This window comes from Populus trichocarpa, chromosome 2 (assembly GCF_000002775.5).
Source record: "Populus trichocarpa isolate Nisqually-1 chromosome 2, P.trichocarpa_v4.1, whole genome shotgun sequence".
Taxonomy (NCBI): Eukaryota; Viridiplantae; Streptophyta; class Magnoliopsida; order Malpighiales; family Salicaceae; genus Populus; species Populus trichocarpa.
In genome coordinates, this window is record NC_037286.2 from 19,075,209 (window position 1) to 19,089,667 (window position 14,459).

The 14,459-nt window shown below is 37.9% G+C and overlaps 1 pseudogene; it reads left to right on the forward strand.

The window, feature by feature from the left end:
* Nucleotides 1–13,445: 13,445 nt before the first annotated feature.
* Nucleotides 13,446–13,556, forward strand: LOC127905031 (small nucleolar RNA R71; annotated as a pseudogene).
* The last annotated feature ends 903 nt before the right edge of the window (nucleotides 13,557–14,459 follow it).

A 14,459-nucleotide genomic window follows, 5' to 3' on the forward strand; every position in this document is an offset into this window, starting at 1 on the left:
ATCCATAGGTGCTGTTTGGGCTGTCGAATCCATGCGTCACTAGGGAGAGCAGGTCGTTGATGATTTCTGAGTCCCTACGGGCTGTTTGGGCTGTCGAATCCATGTGCACCCTTGACAGCAATTCGTTGGTGATATCTGAGTGTCTAGGGGCTCTTCCGCTTGTCGAATCCATGCGTCAGCCGCGAGAGTAGTTCGTTGATGATTTCTAAGTCCGTTGGGGCTGTTCCGGCTGTCGAATCCATCCGTCACCCGCGATAGTAGTTCGTTGATGATTTCTGAATCCCTAGGGCCTGTTGGGGCTGCCGAATCCATGCGTCACCCGTGACAGCAGTTCGTTGATGATTTCTAAATCCATAGGTGCTGTTTGGGCTGTCGAATCCATGCGTCACTAGGGAGAGCAGGTCGTTGATGATTTCTGAGTCCCTACGGGCTGTTTGGGCTGTCGAATCCATGCTTCACCCGTGACAGCAGTTCGTTGATTATTTCTTAGTCCCTATGGCTATTTGGGCTGTCGAATCCATGCGTCACCCGTGACAGCAGTTCGTTCTTGATTTCTGAGTCCCTACGACTGTTTGGGCTGTCGAATCCATGTGTCGCCCGTGACAGCAGTTCGTTGATTATTTCTAAATCCATAGGGGCTGTTTGGGCTGTTGAATCCATGCGTCACTAGGGAGAGCAGTTCGTTGATTATTTCTGAATCCCTACGGGCTGTTTGGGCTGTCGAATCTTGCGTCACCCGTGAGAGCAGTTCGTTGCTGATTTCTGAGTCCCTTCGGGCTGTTTGGGCTGTCGAATCCATGCTTCACCCGTGACAGCAGTTCGTTGATTATTTTTTAGTCCCTATGGCTATTCCGGCTGTCAAATCCATGCGTCAACCGCGACAGTAGTTTGTTGATGATTTCTGAGTCCCTAGGGGCTGTTTGGGCTGTCGAATCCATGCGTCACCCGTGACAGCAGTTCGTTGTTGATTTCTGAGTCCCTACGACTGTTTGGGCTGTCGAATCCATGTGTCACCCGTGACAGCAGTTCGTTGATTATTTCTAAATCCATAGGGGCTGTTTGGGCTGTTGAATCCATGCGTCACTAGGGAGAGCAGTTCGTTGATTATTTCTGAGTCCCTACGACTGTTTAGGCCGTCGAATCCATGTGTCACCCGTGACAGCAGTTCGTTGTTGATTTCTCAGTCCGTAGGGGCTGTTTGGGTTGGCGAATTCGTCCGTCACCCGTGACAGCAATTCGTTGGTGATATTTGAGTGCCTAGGGGCTCTTCCGGCTATCGAATCCAAGCGTCAACCGCAACAGTTGTTCGTTGATGATTTCTGAGTCCGTACGTGCTGTTTGGGATGTTGAATCTTGCGTCACCCGTGAGAGCAGTTCGTTGCTGATTTCTGAGTCCCTACAGGCTGTTTGGGCTGTCGAATCCATGCGTCACCCGTGACAGCAGTTCGTTGATGATTTTTGAGTCCCTACGACTGTTTGGGTCGTCGAATCCATGGGTCACCCGTGACAGCAGTTCGTTGATTATTTCTGAGTCCCTATGACTGTTTAGGCCGTCGAATCCATGTGTCACCGGTGACAGCAGTTCGTTGATTATTTCTGAGTCCCTATGACTGTTTAGGCCGTCGAATCCATGTGTCACCCGTGACAGCAGTTCGTTGATGATTTCTCAGTCCGTAGGGGCTGTTGGGGCTGGCGAATTCGTCTGTCACCCTTGACAGCAATTCGTTGGTGATATCTGAGTACCTAGGGCTATTCCGGCTGTCAAATCCAAGCGTCACCCGCGACAGTAGTTCGTTGATGATTTCTGAGTCCCTAGGGGCTGTTTGGGCTGCCGAATCCATGCGTCACCCGTGACAGCAGTTCGTTGATTATTTCTGAGTCCCTATGACTGTTTAGGCCGTCGAATCCATGTGTCACCCGTGACAGCAGTTCGTTGATGATTTCTCAGTCCGTAGGGGCTGTTGGGGCTGGCGAATTCGTCCGTCACCCTTGACAGCAATTCGTTGGTGATATCTGAGTGCCTGGGGGCTATTCCGCATGTCGAATCCATGCGTCAGCCGCGACAGTAGTTCGTTGATGATTTCTGAGTCCCTAGGGGCTGTTCCGGCTGTTGAATACATGCGTCAGCCGCGACAGTAGTTCGTTGATGATTTCTGAGTCCCTAGGGGCTGTTGGGGCTGCCGAATCAATGCGTCATCCGTGACAGCAGTTCGTTGATAATTTCTAAATGCATAGGGGCTGTTTGGGCTGTTGAATCCATGCGTCACTAGGGAGAGCTGTTCGTTGATGATTTCTGAGTCCGTACGTGCTGTTTGGGATGTCGAATCTTGCGTCACTCGTGAGAGCAGTTCGTTGCTGATTTCTGAGTCCCTACAGGCTGTTTGGGCTGTCGAATCCATGCGTCACCCGTGACAGCAGTTCGTTGTTAATTTCTCAGTCCGTAGGGGCTGTTTGGGCTGGCGAATTCGTCCGTCACCCGTGACAGCAATTCGTTGGTGATATCTGAGTGCCTAGGGGCTATGCCGGCTGTCGAATCCATGCGTCAGCCGCGAGAGTAGTTCGTTGATGATTTCTGAGTCCCTAGGGGCTGTATGGGCTGCCGAATCCATGCGTCACCCGTGACAGCAGTTCGTTGATGATTTCTAAGTCCCTAAGGGCTGTTTGGGATGTTGAATCCATGGATCACCAGTGACAGCAGTTCGTTGCTGTTTTATAAGTCTCTAGGGGTGTTTGCGCTGTCGACTACATGCGTCACCCGTGACAGCAGTTCGTTGCTGTTTTATAAGTCTCTAGGGGCTGTTTGCCCTGTCGAATCCATGCGTCACCCGTGACAGCAGTTCGTTGCTGATTTTTGAGTCCCTACGGGCTGTTTGGGCTGTCGAATCCACGCGTCATCCGCGAGAGCAGTTCGTTGATGATTTCTCAGTCCCTAGGGGCTGTTTGGGCTGTCGAATCCATGTGTCACCTTTGACAGCAGTTTGTTGATGATTTCTGAGTCCCTACGACTGTTTCGGCTGTCGAATCCATGTGTCACCCGTGACAGCAGTTCGTTGTTGATTTCTGAGTCCCTACGACTGTTTGGGCTGTCGAATCCTTGTGTCACCAGTGACAGCATTTCGTTGATGATTTCTCAGTCCGTAGGTGCTGTTTGGGATTCATGTGATCTCTAAGTGTTCTCATATGATTATTCTCATTATTCTCATTATGAATTGACTGGTTATCTTCTTCGGCCATGTTTTCTAAAGAAAATGAGGATTTCCTAGAAAGTCTACCACTTAATGTACGTGTCCAAACTCTCATGCAAGTGCAAAAGAAAAGAAAAGAAAAAGAAAAAGAAAAAGAACAAAATTAGAAAAACAAATAAAAGTAAAGACAAAAGAAAATAAAAGAAATATAAAATTTATACAATACTTACCTCCCCGGCAACGGCGCCAAAAACTTAACACGACCAAAAGATTGATGTCTTCTCCCAAGTGCAGGAGTGTCGAAGTAATAAATAACCCGACAAGACCGGGGTCGAACCACAGAGAGGTTAATTGTATAAATTATAAATAACAATGCAACAACAACAACAACAATAATAACAATAATAATAATAATAATAATAATAATAATAATAATAATAATAATAATACTCAGTACGTGACGTTGTTATACCTGAGAATGATCTAAAAGATCGGGTCACAGGTTTCCAGCCTATATACTGATTTTATGAAAAGATCAAAGAGATATATTATATAATATAAACAGATTTCTGATGCGAATGAACAAGGCAAGACCAACAATGTCAGGATCCTTGATCAAACACAGAGCATACTTAACGTACATAACATATAACAAGAATGTAAATAATAATAATAATAATAATAATAATAATAATAATAATAATAATAATAGTAATAGTAATAATATTAATAGTAGTAGTAGTAGTAGTAGTAATAATAGTAATAATAATAATAAAAAGAAGAAGAGGAAGAAATTAATGAGAACTTTGAGATGGAAGATTAATGTAAGGATTAAACAATGATAAAAACAAATGTCAGGTTAGAGGATTCACTAATGGTATTTCAAATAAATATAATATAAACTCTTTTTATTACTCAACTAGAAACCACACACAAAGGAGGTTCTAATCGGATGGTTTATCATTAATGGCTCATTATAAAGTATTAACATGATCATATTAATTATCTTGTTTAAGTAACACCATACTTATAAATATCATCAGGCATTCATGTTGCTAGCTTATGTTAACAACAAATCAAGTTCCTATCATAACAATGATGTCGGCCGAAAACTATGAAGGATCAAGCATTTGATGTACCAAGTGTTATACAACACAAATCTAGATTAACCATTTAACAAGCAAGGTATTAAGGATTAGTAAGATAAAAAGATAAGACATGCTAATAACAATTTATCTTGGATATAAACATTAAAGTCCATGTTGAGTTTATATTATACCTATTCTAACACCATTAGTAAAACCTTTTCACCTTGACATAATTAACTTAGCTAAACATAATGAAGAAGAAAAACATAAATAAACAACATAAGAACATAAACATGATATAAGTTAACTAATTATAGGAAAGGAAATGAAAAAGCATAAACAAGAGATTAATATAACATGAAAGAAAACTTGAACATTACAAAGATATAAAGAGAGAAAGCAAGAACATGATTTTGATCTGAAAAATAATATGACTAAATACATGGCAAATGCCTCCTTTTATAGGCTAAGATTCAGAACTATTGATTGGTAGGCTACCATTGATTTGGTGGCTGGTTTTTGACATTGTTGGCTGCTGGTTCTTGATATTGTTGGCAGATTTTTGATATTGTTGGCTGCTGGTTCTTGATATTGTTGGCAGATTTTTGATATTGTTGGCTGGCCAAAACGTCATTGCTAACATCAGAATTTGAGCCCTTTGTTCCATGAAAGCTGTGGGCAATTGTCTCAGCTTTCCAACAAAAAAAACCAGAGCTCATTTGGACTTCTAGAACTCAAGATATGAGTTGAAAACCGAACAGTGTTTGAGCTGCAGGACAGGTTCCGACTTCTCCGTTGTTGCTAAGATTTGAACTTGAAAACGGCAGAATTGAGTCTTGGACCCTTCATGAAAGTTTTAGGTCTATGTCTTATCTTTCCATCCATATAAAGTGGATCTAAATCCGAGTTCTACAACTCCAGTTATGATCAAATAACCGAATGGTGTTCCAGTTTGGAATTGAACCAGCATCTCTTCTCTTAGCCTAGTCCTCTTTTTGTCTCTTCACTTTCAATTGTTAATCACAACAATCAATCCTTTGAATTGTGAGATATACCTGCATTCAAAACAAGCATTTACCATAAATTAAAGATATATTATATTATTAGACTTGTTATTATAAAACATGCTTTAGTTAGGGAATTTAACGATACTTTAGTGCAATACGATGATATAAAGCCTTAATGAGAATGCACTTTTAAGTACTAATCACACCCCCCAACCAGCTTATTACTAGTCCCTAGTAATCAAAGCGTTAAAATACAAAAACAATTTGCAAGTTCCACAAAGCAAGGTATTCATCATTTAACTTCCATTAATCTATCCAAATAAACAAACTCTCATTAAATTAGGGAATTTGAATTGTGAGATATACCTGCATTCAAAACAAGCATTTACCATAAATTAAAGATATATTATATTATTAGACTTGTTATTATAAAACATGCTTTAGTTAGGGAATTTAACGATACTTTAGTGCAATACGATGATATAAAGCCTTAATGAGAATGCACTTTTAAGTACTAATCACACCCCCCAACCAGCTTATTACTAGTCCCTAGTAATCAAAGCGTTAAAATACAAAAACAATTTGCAAGTTCCACAAAGCAAGGTATTCATCATTTAACTTCCATTAATCTATCCAAATAAACAAACTCTCATTAAATTTATATATCTGCTTCATACTTCTTAAACAAGATATTAATAAACCTTCCTTTTGTGCTCAGTAAATCAAAACATAGCTATGGAGCTTTTCATGGAAGAAAACAAAATTTTGTTCCAATGTTTAAGGTTAACTTCCTTGGGTTGGGATTATTATCTCTTTTTTTTTTTTGAAAGCAAGAATTTATAATACAATGTATCTTGAACCCATGTAACGAGCTTTTAGCTAATGACTCCCAGACCAGTTGGTCTTAGGGCATCAGGTGTTGAGACACCCCTACGAGCTTAGTAACTCGGGTTGCAGATACTGACACGTAGATAGTGCAATGTTTGATTCCCTTAAGCTTTTCTCCTTAACCCATGTAACAAGCACTGGGCCAATAGCTCCCAAGTCAGTTGACTTTAGGGTACTAGGTGTTAAAACACCCCTTCGGGCTTAATTGCTTAAATCAAGGAGGCTACGAAACCAAACTTATCTACTGTTATTTATTTATTTATTTATTTATTTTGTTTTTGTTTTGTTTTTTTTTTTTTGCATATTATATATTATCCCTTTCCCTTAGTTGTTACCTTGAACAAAAGAACATAAATAATGTAATAATCCAATATGCAACCCACAATCATATGTTAAAGTGTGTGTGTGAAAATGAAGGTTTAAGAATACTTGTTAAATGAGTATATGAGCAGAATTAAGTGATAACAATGCGAGAGTTTGTAAATCTGAATATTTCAAGAAGTATTATAATAGACCTTGTTAAGAATGTTTACTAAGATGCGTCTCAAGAGTCACTAAAGTTCCTCCTTCACTCTGTCATCCTAGTAACAACAGGTTTGCAAATGGTTGTAATAATAGAAAACACAGTTAGTTAATTTTTTTTTATTATTTTTTTTTAATATCAACTACTACCCTCTCCCCCCAACCAAAACGAGACATTGTCCTCAATGTTGTAAGGTAGAAAGATAGAGTATAGAAGACATCACCTGAAACAGCGACTACTGACAAACCTGAAACACACTTAAACAAATACAAGAAACAACAAAACACAAATATTATACCATTAATAAAACCAAAAGACACAATATGTCACAAACTAAGGCTCAAATCCAATCTAAGCTTTTTACGGCGTTCCGTGATTGACCAATTGAGTCGACTCATAGAGGAATCAACTACAGGGATGAAAGATTGAAGTTCATCAATCAATTGTTCAGCAGTAGCAGCAGAGATGAGGATTTGTCGCGCTGAAAATGTTAGAAATTGTTGTTCCACAGCATGATCAAGAAAAGACAGTAAAGTATTATAAAAACCATTAACATTTAGCAAACCTATAGGTTTCTGGTGAATGTTCAGCTGAGCCCAAGATGAAATATGAAATATCTCTTCTAAAGTTCCCAAACCACCTGGTAAAGCAATAAAGGCGTCAGCATGGTTAAACATTACAGATAGTCGTTCAGACATTGTGGAGACCTGTAGTTCCTCTCCGACTGTTTTTCCAATGATGTCCCCTTCGGCTAAAGCTTTGGGGATGACCCCCAAAACTTGACTGCCTCCTAAAAATGCAGCTATTGAAACACTCCCCATTAACCCAAGGCTGCCTCCCCCATACACTAAATGAATCTTTCTCTCAGCTAGTACCCAACAAAGATGATTTGCTGATTCTAAAAACTCTTTTTCTTTCCCAGGATTGGATCCACAAAAAACACAAATATTTTTTATTTTAGGAACAGAGGAACTGGCCATTTCTACACACTTCTATATCTATTAAATGAATGGGTAGAGTAGAAATGAGGGGAAGGAAGAGAAGATTTTATAGATGAGAAATTGAAAATGCAATCATACCACCTATATGTAGGCTAGCTGGAGTCTCACTCTCTCTCTCTCTCTTTGTTTATTTTTATTTATTTTTTTTTTTTGAAAAAGCATGTGTATGTACAAGCAGCTGTGATTGTGGCTCACATCTTCCCTTGGTTTTACGTCCAAGAACAGCTTAAACGCCCTCTATGGGTCGGGGATAGGCTTCCCATCCAGTTTTCTTAAAAACTGACAAACAGGGTCTTTTTTAGTCAGATTCCCAAGACTAAGTCGATCATGTTCTTTATGAAAATGAGGCCATAAATCATGAATTGCACGATGCACATCTCCACTAGGATGCGTCTCAAGAGTTAATAAAAGATTATCTAAAGACTCCTTACTCAGGCCATCCTTAATGAATTGTATTTTATCTTCACGGTTTATAGATACCATTCCTAAAGAACGACATTTTGCATTACAAGTCCATCTGGCACATCGGTGACAGACTTTCAGTCGTTTTGCACGACGTTTCTTTGCAAAAGTGCTTTTACCTGTTCCAGGCATGTATGAAATAAAAGTATTGGAAGACTCACCTGACAATCGGACCTTTGCTTCAATCAGCCAGCGAATATCTTCAGGAATCCCATGGTTCATTAATAACCTCAATCTTTCACACCTAGCACGGTAAATTTTTGTAATCGCATTCTGAGGCAGGGCGGGAAAATACTTTTTCAATTTTTCAAAAGTGGTGTCCATTTTTCAAAAGAGAAGTGGAGGAGAGATGCAAAGAAAAGAGAAGGAATAAGAAATTGAACAAATATATACACAGATATCAGTTATCATGGGAAACTGAAAGAACCGACTTAAGAGTCACGGAGTACCGTTATCCGCCATTTGACCGGGGTTGGAGAAAGACTAGCAAAACAAGAGTCACACCAAAAAGAAACACAAAAACAATGTGAGAAAAACAATGTAATCAACCTTTATATACAGGATCATTCAAACCAATGGATTCAATTTCACTAGGAAAATTATCAAAGTAAGCTTTCGAACGATGTCCATTTACCTTAAAAACATTGTCATTCTTTGGATTCTCAATATCAAAGGCCCCATAAGGATACACATGTTTCACAATAAATGGACCGCTTTATCTTGATCTTAGCTTTCCAGGAAATAAATGGAGTCGAGAATTATAAAGCAAAACTTTTTGACCAACATCAAATGTTTTTCTCAAGATTCTCTTATCATGAAACTCTTTGATTCTTTCTTTATGAATTTTTGAATTTTCATATGCATCATTTCTTATTGCCTCAAGCTCATTTATTTGCAACTTACGCAGATGGCTACCATCATCCAGGTTTGAATTGAAAGCTTTAATAGCCCAATAAGCTTTGTGTTCAAGTTCCACAGGCAAATGACAAGGTTTTCCATAAACCAACCTATAAGGTGACATCCCTAATGATGTTTTAAAAGCAGTGCGATAAGCCCAAAGTGCATCATTAAGTCTTAAAGACCAGTCCTTCCGATTAGGGTTCACTGTTTTTTCCAAGATTTGTTTGATCTCCCTATTAGCAAGTTCTACTTGTCCATTTGTCTGAGGGTGATAAGGGGTGGCAACTTTATGTGTGATTCCATATTTCTTCATTAAAGACTCAAATGGCTTGTTACAAAAATGTGTTCCACCATCACTTATCATGACCCGAGGGATTCCAAATCGACTCAAAATATTTTCTTTCAAAAACTTGATCACTGTTTTATGATCATTGTTACGACTTGGAATTGCCTCTATCCATTTTGAAACATAGTCTACTGCGACTAATATGTACACAAAACCAAATGATGGAGGAAATGGACCCATAAAATCTATACCCCAACAGTCAAAGATTTCAATGACAAGAATAGTATTTAAAGGCATCATGTGACGTCTTGAAATAGATCCTAGCTTTTGACAATTTTCACAAGTTTTGCAGAATGCATGCGTGTCTTTGAACATGGTGGGCCAATAAAATCCACATTGTAAGATTTTTGCAGTTGTCTTTCTTGATGAGAAATGACCCCCACATGCCTCAGAATGACAAAATTTAATGACACTACTTACCTCATTGTCGGGAATGCATCTTCGAAATATTTGATCAGGACAATATTTGAACAAGTAAGGGTCATCCCAATAAAAGTTCTTCACTTCGTTCAAGAACTTTCTTTTGTCTTGGGTACTCCAATGAGCTGGCAAATGTCCTGAAACAAGAAAATTAACTATATTAGCAAACCAAGGCATCGTAGAGACAGAAAGTAAAGATTCATCAGGAAAGTAGTCATTGATTGGTGTGATGTCAGATCTCGAATCAGTTGTCAATCTTGACAAATGATCCGCGACAACATTTTTGGTGCCTTTCTTATCCTTGATTGTGATATCGAATTCTTGAAGTAACAAAATCCACCGCACCAATCTAGCCTTAGAATCCTTCTTAGAAAGAAGATATTTCAACGCTGCATGATCGCTAAAAACAATAACAGGTGAGCCAACAAGATAAGATCTGAATTTTTCACATGCAAATACTACTGCAAGTAATTCCTTTTCAGTGGTGGTGTAATTCATTTGAGCACTATTTAAAGTTTTACTTGCATAGTAAATCACATAGGGTTTCTTATCTTTTCTTTGTCCTAAAACAGCACCCACGACATAATCACTAGCATCACACATTATTTCAAAAGGTAATGACCAATCAGGAGGTTGAATGACAGGAGCAGAAGTAAGCAAGTTTTTAAGTTTAACAAAGGCTTCTTCACAATGTTCAGTCCATTCAAAAACATTATCCTTTGTTAGAAGGTTACACAATGGCTTAGATATTACACTAAAATCTTTGATGAACCTTCTATAAAAACCAGCATGTCCTAAGAATGATCTAACATTTTTAACAGATTTTGGTGTTGGCAAGTTAGCAATTAACTCAATTTTAGATTTGTCAACCTCAATTCCTATTGATGAAACAATGTGACCAAGTACAATGCCGTTTGTTACCATAAAATGACATTTTTCCCAATTTAGCACAAGATTCTTCTCTTCACACCTGTTCAAAACCTTTTCCAAGTTAGTTAAACAATCATCAAATGAATCACCAAAAACAGAAAAATCATCCATAAAAATCTCAAGAAAACGTTCAACCATATCACTGAATATGCTAAGCATGCATCTTTGAAACGTGGCTGGTGCATTACATAATCCAAAAGGCATCCTTCGGTATGCAAATGTACCAAATGGACATGTGAAAGTAGTTTTCTCTTGATCTTCAAATGCAATTTCAATTTGGTTGTAACCCGAATAACCATCTAGAAAACAATAAAATTCATGACCTGCAACTCTTTCTAGAATTTGATCCATGAAAGGTAAAGGAAAATGATCTTTTCTAGTCATTGAATTAAGTTTCCTATAGTCAATGCACATGCGCCAACCAGTAATAGTCCTAGTTGGAATTAACTCATTCTTCTCATTTGTTATCACAGTAACTCCAGACTTTTTAGGTACAACTTGGGTAGGACTTACCCATTTGCTGTCAGAAATAGGATAAATGATTCCATTATCTAGAAGCTTAATGACTTCATTCCTCACTACTTCTTTCATATTAGGATTAAGCCTTCGTTGCATTTCTCTAGAGGGTTTAGCATTTTCCTCCAAATAAATCTTGTGTGTGCAAATCAAAGGACTAATTCCTTTTATGTCAACTATGGTCCATCCTAATGCATTTTTGTGCATTTTCAGAGTTTGTAATAACTTACCTTCTTGATGAACATTAAGTTTGGAAGAAATTATTACCGGAAAAGTTTCATTTTCTCCCAAAAATGAGTATTTGAGATTAAATGGTAATGGCTTCAAATCGGGTTTTGGTGGTTGAACATTTGAAGGTATGGACTCAATTGATCGTGGTGGCAATTCCTTAATTTTTGGTCTCCAACTATTTGCCTTTGATTCTTCCTGAAAATAAACCATTTGCAAATCATCAGATTCATTAAACTCAGTTTCACTGGAAGTGTTTTCAAATTGATCACAAATTAATTTTTCAATAAAATCTACTTCCTGTAAATCATTATCATCTCCAGGTTGCTTGCAAATGTTAAAAACATTCATCTCCAATGTCATGTTTCCAAAAGATAACTTCATCACTCCATTCCTACAATTAATCAATGCATTAGAAGTTGCAAGAAATGGACGTCCTAAAATAACAGGAATTGAATTGCATGCTTCAACAGGTTGTGTATCCAAGACAATAAAATCCACAGGAAAGATGAATTTATCAACTTGTACTAACACATCTTCAACTATTCCTCTAGGCATTTTTACAGATCTATCAGCAAGTAAAAGAGTTACAGAAGTAAGTTTTAACTCACCTAGATTGAGACTTTGAAAAACCGAATATGGAAGTAAATTCACACTAGCTCCAAGATCAAGTAAAGCTCTATCAATTTTATGTTCTCCAATAAAGCAAGAAATTGTAGGACAACCAGGGTCTTTATATTTCAAAGCATTATCATTCTGAAGAATGGCACTTACTTGTTCGGCTAAAAAGGCTTTCTTTTTCACATTCAGTTTTCTCTTCACAGTGCACAGATCTTTCAAAAATTTAGCATAAGACGGTACCTGTTTAATAGCATCTAACAAAGGTATATTGATCCTTACCTGTTTGAAAATTTCAAAGATTTCAGAATTGTGATTGACTTTCCTTTGTTTGGTCATGGCATGAGAAAATGGAAGTGCTGGTGGGGAATCAGTCTCCTCCTTGCAGTGTTCAGGTTCAACCCTTTCCTTACCCTCAGAGACTAACTCATCTTCTTTCTCACAAGGTTCAAGAACGGGTTTTTCAATAACCTTACCACTGCGGAGAGTTGTGACTGATTTGACTTGATCCATATGTTGGCTTCCGGAACCACTTGCACTTAAATTGTATTGCCCTTTGGGATTTTGCTGGGGTTGAGATGGAAACTTACCTTTCTCCTGAAAACTAAGAGCATATGTGAACTTTGCAAGAGTATCTTTTAGATCTGCCATGGTTTGAGCATTTTGAGTGTTGATTGTCTCTTGCTTTTCAATGAATGCATGCAGTGTTTCCTCAAGATTTCTTCTAGGAGGGGGAATATAAGGAGGTGCATATCCATGAGAATTTTGAAAATTATGTTGTGCTTGAAATGGTGGCTGTGAAGTTTGTGCATTATTGTTACCACTCTTCCAACTGAAATTTGGGTGATTTCTCCAACCAGGGTTGTACGTTTGTGAGTATGGGTTATGACTTGGCCTTTGGAAACTATTTAAAGCATTGGCTTGTTCATGGAGACATTCCTTAAAAGAAGGCAAAGTTGGACAATCATTGGTTGAGTGTTCATTAGTTTCACAAATTTGACACACAATTTCTTGAACAGATTTTATTTGACCACTCTTTTTTAATTCTAGTGCCTCAACTTTTCTAGCTAAAGATGCAAATTTGGCTTGGAGGTCATGATCTTCCCTAAGGTTGTACATGCCTCCATTAGATGTATGAGGTTGAGTTTTACCTGGTGCCTCACACGTACCTGTGGTGTCCCAATTTTGAGCATTTTCAGCTAGCAAGTCTAGGTACTCCATTGCTTCATCAGGGTCTTTATCTTCAAAAGTTCCATTGCACATCAATTCCACCATTTGTCTATCTTTAGGTGTTAACCCTTCATAAAATTGTGAGACCAATCTCCATGTTTCAAAACCATGATGAGGACAGGTATTAAGCAAGTCTTTATATCTATCCCAACACTTGTAAAATGTTTCTCCTGGTTTTTGAGTGAAAGTGGTGATTTGTCTTTTGAAAGAGTTTGTTCTGTGAGACGGAAAAAACTTCTTTAAAAATTGTTGTTGCATTTCATCCCAAGCACGAATGGATCCTGACCTAATATTTTGTAGCCATGTTTTAGCTTTATCTTTTAATGAAAAAGGAAAAAGCTTTAATCTGATGGTGTTCATGCTATAATTTAAGTCATTATAGGTGTTACAAACTTCTTCAAATTCTCTTAAATGCAAATATGGATTTTCTAATTCTAAGCCATGAAAATTGGGTAAAAGTTGAATAATACCTGGCTTAAAATTAAAATGAGAAGCATCAGGAGGAAAAACAATACATGATGGTGCACTTGTTCTTGTCGGATTCATGTGATCTCTAAGTGTTCTCATATGATTATTCTCATTATTCTCATTATGAATTGACTGGTTATCTTCTTCGGCCATGTTTTCTAAAGAAAATGAGGATTTCCTAGAAAGTCTACCACTTAATGTACATGTCCAAACTCTCATGCAAGTGCAAAAGAAAAGAAAAAGAAAAAGAACAAAATTAGAAAAACAAATAAAAGTAAAGACAAAAGAAAATAAAAGAAATATAAAATTTATACAATACTTACCTTCCCGGCAACGGCGCCAAAAACTTGACACGACCAAAAGATTGATGTCTTCTCCCAAGTGCAGGAGTGTCGAAGTAATAAATAACCCGACAAGACCGGGGTCGAACCAGAGAGAGGTTAATTGTATAAATTATAAATAACAATGCAACAACAACAACAACAACAACAACAACAATAATAATAATAATAATAATAATAATAATAATAATAATAATACTCAGTACGTGACGTTGTTATACCTGAGAATGATCTAAAAGATCGGGTCACAGGTTTCCAGCCTATATACTGATTTTATGAAAAGATCAAAGAGATATATTATATAATAT